The 6368-nt window shown below is 43.0% G+C and overlaps 1 non-coding gene across 1 annotated transcript; it reads left to right on the forward strand.

The window, feature by feature from the left end:
- The first annotated feature begins 284 nt into the window (after nucleotides 1-284).
- TRNAC-GCA (transfer RNA cysteine (anticodon GCA)) lies at nucleotides 285-357 on the forward strand. Its single transcript has one exon. It is a non-coding gene; the product is annotated as a tRNA-Cys (tRNA).
- The last annotated feature ends 6011 nt before the right edge of the window (nucleotides 358-6368 follow it).

Here is a 6368-nt window from a genome sequence, read left to right on the forward strand (position 1 = left end):
GATCAAGGATGAGAAGAAAGGAGAGCATCTTTCATGGATTCCTATTTCACGGCTGATTAGAGGGGTGGGTATATCACTCCTATAAGCCATTTCACTTGCAGTAATTTTACTTCTAGCTAGAGCAATCTCCAGGCTGAGTCTCGGGCAGTAAGACTCTGCTTTCCTCCCTTACATAACAGAGTCTGTCCCTAATCTGTGTTCTGTGTCATGATGCTTTTTTTCCCCTTTCTGGATTACTTAAAGCACCTGATCACTTTTCAATTCACTTATGAAGTCCAAGGGCTTCCCTGATAGCTCAGTTGGTAAAGTATCTGCCTGCAATGCAGGAGACCCTGGTTCGATTCCTGGGTCAGGAAGATCCTCTGGAGAAGGGATAGGCTACCCACTCCAGTATTCTTGGGCTTCCCTTGTGGCTCAGCTGGTAAAGAATTTGCCTGCAAAGGAGACCTAGGTTCAATCCCTGGGTTGGGAAGATACCCTGGAGAAGGGAAAGGCTACCCACTCTAGTATTCTGGCCTGGAGAATTCCATGGACTGTATGTATAGTCTCTGGGGTCATATGAAGTCCAAAGAGGTAACTGTGCTGAAAATTAGCAATTTTAATCAATGGTGAAAGCACCTCTTTTTTTTGTTGTTGTTTTAACAAAGAGGGTTACTGCAGAATGAATCTTCACAAACAGTGCTTTATTTGGTCACAGGATCCATGGTCCACTATGAGGATGGGAGAACTTTATTGGATGCTAATCTAACATCTAAAATTATATCTGTCTGCTCTTCTTTCTTGCCATTTATGGTGAAAAATCTGAAGCCAGAGCACCGTAAATGTTTTGCTTCTCATTTCTAGTCCCATCCCAATTTCATTTTCTTGCAATGAGAGGAGGGGTTGGAAGATAATTAGCAATGTTCTTCTCCCACGTTTAACATCTCTGCTTACTGTGCTCTATGTTACCGCTTACTCTGAAAAATTCAGTATGTAGCTTGAATGTTGTTTTAGGCTTTTCTAAGTTTTGTGTGTTTCTGGGGCATTACTAATGGTTTACCTTAAAATGCAGAAAAACTATTATGAAGGAGACTTTAGGATAAAAGCATAATCCCCTCTAGGAAACAAATCACTTCACTAAAATGCCATTGTTAAGGGATGGGGTGGAAGAAGCAGAAGGACGGTTAGACAGTGACTTAGAAATAAATACCAACATTTGATGTCAAGGCATTAATCCCTTTATACCTGGTGATCTGTAGGGTGAATGGAACCATGTTAATCACTGGGAACTTTATATTAATGTTCTCTGGTACTATCTAATTTGCATCAGTTCAGTGCATACGTGCGTGCTTAGTCACTTCACTTGTGTCCGACTCTCTGCAACCCCATGGACAATGGCCCACCAGGTTCCTCCGTCCATGGGATTCTCCAGGCAAGAATATTGAGTTTCCATTTCCTTCTCCAGTGATAAAGTATGAAGCCAGTGAAGTGAGTGAAATGAAGTCGCTCAGTTGTGTCCGACTCTTTGTGACCCCATGGATTGCAGCCCACCAGGCTCCTCCGTCCATGGGATTTTCCAAGCAAGAGTACTGGAGTGGGGTGCCATCTCCTTCGCCACATCAATTCAGTATAGATTTAATTGCATTGTTTGCATCTATTCCTCTGATACCAGGGACATGAGTCAACTATAACCTTTATTATCTCTTCTGGTGAAGTTAGCCCCATTGGTAATGGGTAAATCTTTCGGAAAAGGCTGTCTCCCACTCCCTCTTTTTTGGGGTGCCAGGCAAAATATTGCATTACATGAACTCACTCTTCATGCTCTTCCTGTTCTTGCTTATTCTCTGTGTTTCCCTTGACCCAGTCCAGTTGCTAGAGGCTTATACCCCTAGAATAGACACCTGTTAAGTGAGTTCACATCCTGCTGTTGGTGGCTTTGCTGCTGCTGCTGCTGCTGCTAAGTCGCTTTAGTCATGTCCGACTCTGTGTGACCCCAGAGACGGCAGCCCACCAGGCTCCCCCGTCCCTGGGATTCTCCAGGCAAGAACACTGGAGTGGGTTGCCATTTCCTTCTCCAATGCATGAAAGTGAAAAGTGAAGTTGCTCAGTAGTGTCCAACTCGTAGCGACCCCATGGACTGCAGCCTACCAGGCTCTTCCGTCCATGGGGTTTTCCAGGCAAGAGTCCTGGAGTGGGGTGCCATTACCTTCTCCTGTTGGTGGCTTTAAGATGCCTATATTCCTGGGAGTGTTTTAAGGAGACTCCATGCTTGGCATAACACCTTATATAAAGGAACCAATCTCCAGTGGTAGATTTTCTGGCCCTAGGGCAGTTACTCAGAGGAGAAAATTTTTGAGCAGTTTTGTCTTTTCAGGGTCCCTCAAGTTCTGCCAATTTCACTTACAAATAAGACTGCTCATGGATATGGGGACAACATCCTTTGGGGATTTTAGTACATTCTTCTTGTGACTCCTATTAAAGATGGAATTTTCCATGGAAGCAGTACCTCAAGGGTCTCTTTGTTTAAGACCCAAATGTAATGAAAGGATCTTTCCACTTCTCACTGTGGATATTTGTGGTGTAAATGTCGGGGACTTCCTGCTGTGCTGAGATGACCCTTTTCCTGATGTATCTCCTGGGTAAGGGCTCATGCTAGGAGAGAATCTAGACTTTGCTGAGGGGTGCACGGCCCACAAGTCATCCCTGGGAAGATGCAGGTCCTGAGGCAGGAAACCAGAGTCTGCAAGTCTGGACTTTGGTCTCTGTGGGCCTCAGTTCTGTGAGCCTGGGCTTGAAGGAGCTGGAGAGCACCTCAGGCAGGGGCTGTTTTCCTCTCCTCCATTTAGTTGGTTTTTGTACCCAGCTTAGATTCTGCTGATATTTAGACTTTCCTTCCTGTTTTCTGAGGCGCTTTCTCCTTTAACCCTGGGCTGCTCAATCAGAAGTTACAACTAAGACCTGGGAAAATGAGCTGAAAAGAGGGCTAGAGGAAACTCCGGCGCTGCTGGTGGGACAGCTGCCCATGAGGTTCCGTCCAGGTGCCAGAATGTGAACTTGTCTCACATGGTGCTGTTTCAGGAGAAACGCAGCCCCTCACTGCTTTCATCACGAGTGACTTTCCTTGACACCCAGTAGTCTGTCTGCCTCCAGGTCACAGCACAGGCAGACTGGCAGGAGTTTTCACAAGATGGTGGCTTATTATACACAGATTCCTAACCCTGGGAACCACCTGTTCAGCACTCTCAGATTCCAGAGTCTTTTCTTAGTCCACAGGGAAAGACTTCCCAGGCTTGGACCCAATCCTTTCGGGCCTGGAACTGAACATTTTTAATTTAATTTTTTAAAATATATATATTTTTGACTGTGCCGCACAGCATATGGGATCTTAGTTTCTTGATCAAGAATTGAACCCTCACCCCTTGCATTGAAAGTGCCGTTTTTAACCACTGGCCTGCCAGAAAAGTCCCTGGAACTGAGCATTTTCTATGTCAATCCCTTTTCTGATCCATTTTGAGTAGAAACTCTGCTAGGATATAGTGGATCCTTTTATTTGCTCAAAATCTTCCTACTTGAGAATGTCCCTCCCCCTAAAAAAAAATCTTACCAGTCCCTTGAGGCCCCATTTGGGTCCTGCTCTTCCATGGAGCCATCCCAGGTCTTTCCCTCCCCAGAACTCAAAGCGCTGTTTTCCCAATGATTTGGCAATGAATCACACACATGCCCGATGACTTTCTCCAATAATCGCTTAATGGTGAGCATGATATCCATTTTACATTTTCAGCATCACTAATTTTGATGTACGGCTAACATCTCTGTCTTAGTGATGAGTCTCTGAAATATTAACTCTATTCTGCATAGTGGTCTTGATTTGGGCAGATTTTTAAAACCTATCACCCGCTTCAATCTGCTTCGCACAAAAGAAATTTGGCTAACCTTCAAAGGATGAAAATTATTGACCTCCCTTAAAAGCCAATGGAAGTAAATTCTCTATCAGAGTATCTGAAGTAAAGATAGAAGATAATTAAATGCAGCACATTAGTTGTAAAACAGATCTGTGTTGTACATCACTTCATAAAATAAGCATACTTCTCATTCTGCCACACAATTTCCTTTACAGCACTTTACCACAGAATAATGGCTCCTGACAAGTAAGAAATGCTTAGGCCTACTTTTTGATAAGCACTTGCTCTAAGAATAAGGTGAAAATTAAACATTCTCAGGAAGGGAAGGCTAGCTGGGTAAGATGGTATGCCATCAGAATAAAGCATGTGACATTCCAGGTATTGTCAGATGAAACAAACATGTCTTAAAAACCTACAAGGGAAACCCTCTTCTTTAGAGAATAAATGTATTGCTTTCTCAGAACCAACATGCTGAATATGTACAAGTATAGTTTTGAGTTGCATGATGTTATTGAGTCCCATACAGTCAAATGAACCAGAAGGCTACCCATCTGGGTCAGTAGTAGCTTTTCACTTGGTATCTGCAAACAAAAAAACTTTATTTTGCTGAATCTGAAGCAAAAATATGGGTGGAGACACAGGGCAACACCCAGTAACCCCATTTATATGACTGACTGACTTGTGTAAGAAAAAACAAGTTCAGTCACTGATATTTATCTGATATTCTCATTCTAAAGTCTGAGAATCCTCTTTATTAGACCTGCTAAATTTTGCACTAGGTTGGGAATGTACTTTCCAAGGGAGAAACTCTTTTTGGAGAGAAACCATCATGTTAACTTGTTCTGCTGTACTGATATATTTTGCAGTAAAATTGAGTCTCATCAAGTGCCACATTAAGAGGATCAGAACCATCATCTAAAGTACAATTTTCTTTTCTGTTTCAAAATATTTATCAAGTTAACTCAGGGACTCATGAAACTCCTCCTTGTGAGGATTTCAAGTGTTTTCATGGGGAGACTTGAGAAAAAATGTTAACTTTCAGTGACATAAAAGAGGAATAGACCATGACTCTGGAAACCCTTTTTTATGTTCAACCAGTTTAGCCTTTTGTTTGTGACTCTGACTCACTGAAATGTGATCCTTAATGACTTTACATTTGTGAAGACCTACATAGCTTGATATTTTATCTTTTTCAGCAGGTAATTTTAGGTACAAACAATCTCTCTTGTTCTTTGTTAGACCTACTCAAAGGGAAGAACCTTGACTGCTACAACACCAAGGGTCTCTAACCTGTACAAATTGCATGGTCTTTTTTTCTGATTGTTGGGTCACCGGGGGCTCACATTCTGGACCTTCAAATAAAGTGTATCTCAGTAAATTAGGGTAAAAGTGGCAGAATGGTCACTGGCTGAGAACATCAATTCAGCTCTCAGCAGGTGCAAGTAGGAAGAGCCTTTTTGCAGGAGAAAACTTCCACCAGCCCTGCACCTGCTCCCTAGAGACGGAACCGAGTATTAGAAGGGCTGCCACAGGCGAAATGACTCAACAATACAGTTCAAAAGCCGGATGTGGCTGTTTCCTTTCTTACAGGGGTATGTTTGTTGCCATCTAAATGGTATCTAACCTCATGGGAGGGACCATATGTGAAAGGGCTCAGAGAAAGTCTAGCGGGTGCATTATTGCTTAGATTCTGTATACAAACCCAACTCCGGCAGAGTTGTCCTCTCCACCTGTCACAGAGGTAGCAGAGGAAATGCAAAGACGTTCCTTGCCATTTCACCTAACAGTTTAATCTGCAGATGAAGAGTAAAATGAGAATATGATCAGTAAAAAAATTAAGATGTGTTCAAAGAGTCTGCTTAAAAATGATGAGATATATTGGACTCTTGCTCATGCATAAGATTTAGAAGAGGCTGGGAAGTCTCTGTGTGGAGCTTGAACCATGAGTGCGTGTGGTCTAGCGGAAAAAGAACACTGGAAAATTGTGAGGTAGAAACACAACAGGGAAATTAAGGCAAGAGCTCAGTGCACTGGGGGAGTTTGTTGCCTCTTCTACTGTGTTTCAGCTCTAACTCAAAGATTATTTCAGCTAACCAGATGACAGAATTGCAACAATTTCAGACATGGTGAGAGAATCGCTGAAGGGTTTGGAAGCAGTAGTCATTTCAGGGATACGTTTCAAGGAGAAATGAAAGTTTTTGTGTGTGAGCATTTGTCTTGGAGGGGGAACGGGTGGTTGACAAGGACAGGAATCGATGTGTACATTTCCTGTTCCTGTTTCCTTAATCAACATTCTCAGAGCATCTCTGTCTCTTTGGGGGCCAAGTGCTTTCTACTGCCCTCTTTTTGGCCTCCTTAATCTTGTCTGTATGGCACCCGCAGCAAGGGGACATCCATCTGATAGGGACAGGGTTAGGCCTGCATGAGTTCACTGTGTTAAATTTAGGTTGGAGATTCATGGAAATGAGCTTTTTGAGAGGTTGGCAT

The sequence above is a fragment of the Bubalus kerabau genome, chromosome 11 (assembly GCF_029407905.1).
Source record: "Bubalus kerabau isolate K-KA32 ecotype Philippines breed swamp buffalo chromosome 11, PCC_UOA_SB_1v2, whole genome shotgun sequence".
NCBI lineage: Eukaryota > Metazoa > Chordata > Mammalia > Artiodactyla > Bovidae > Bubalus > Bubalus kerabau.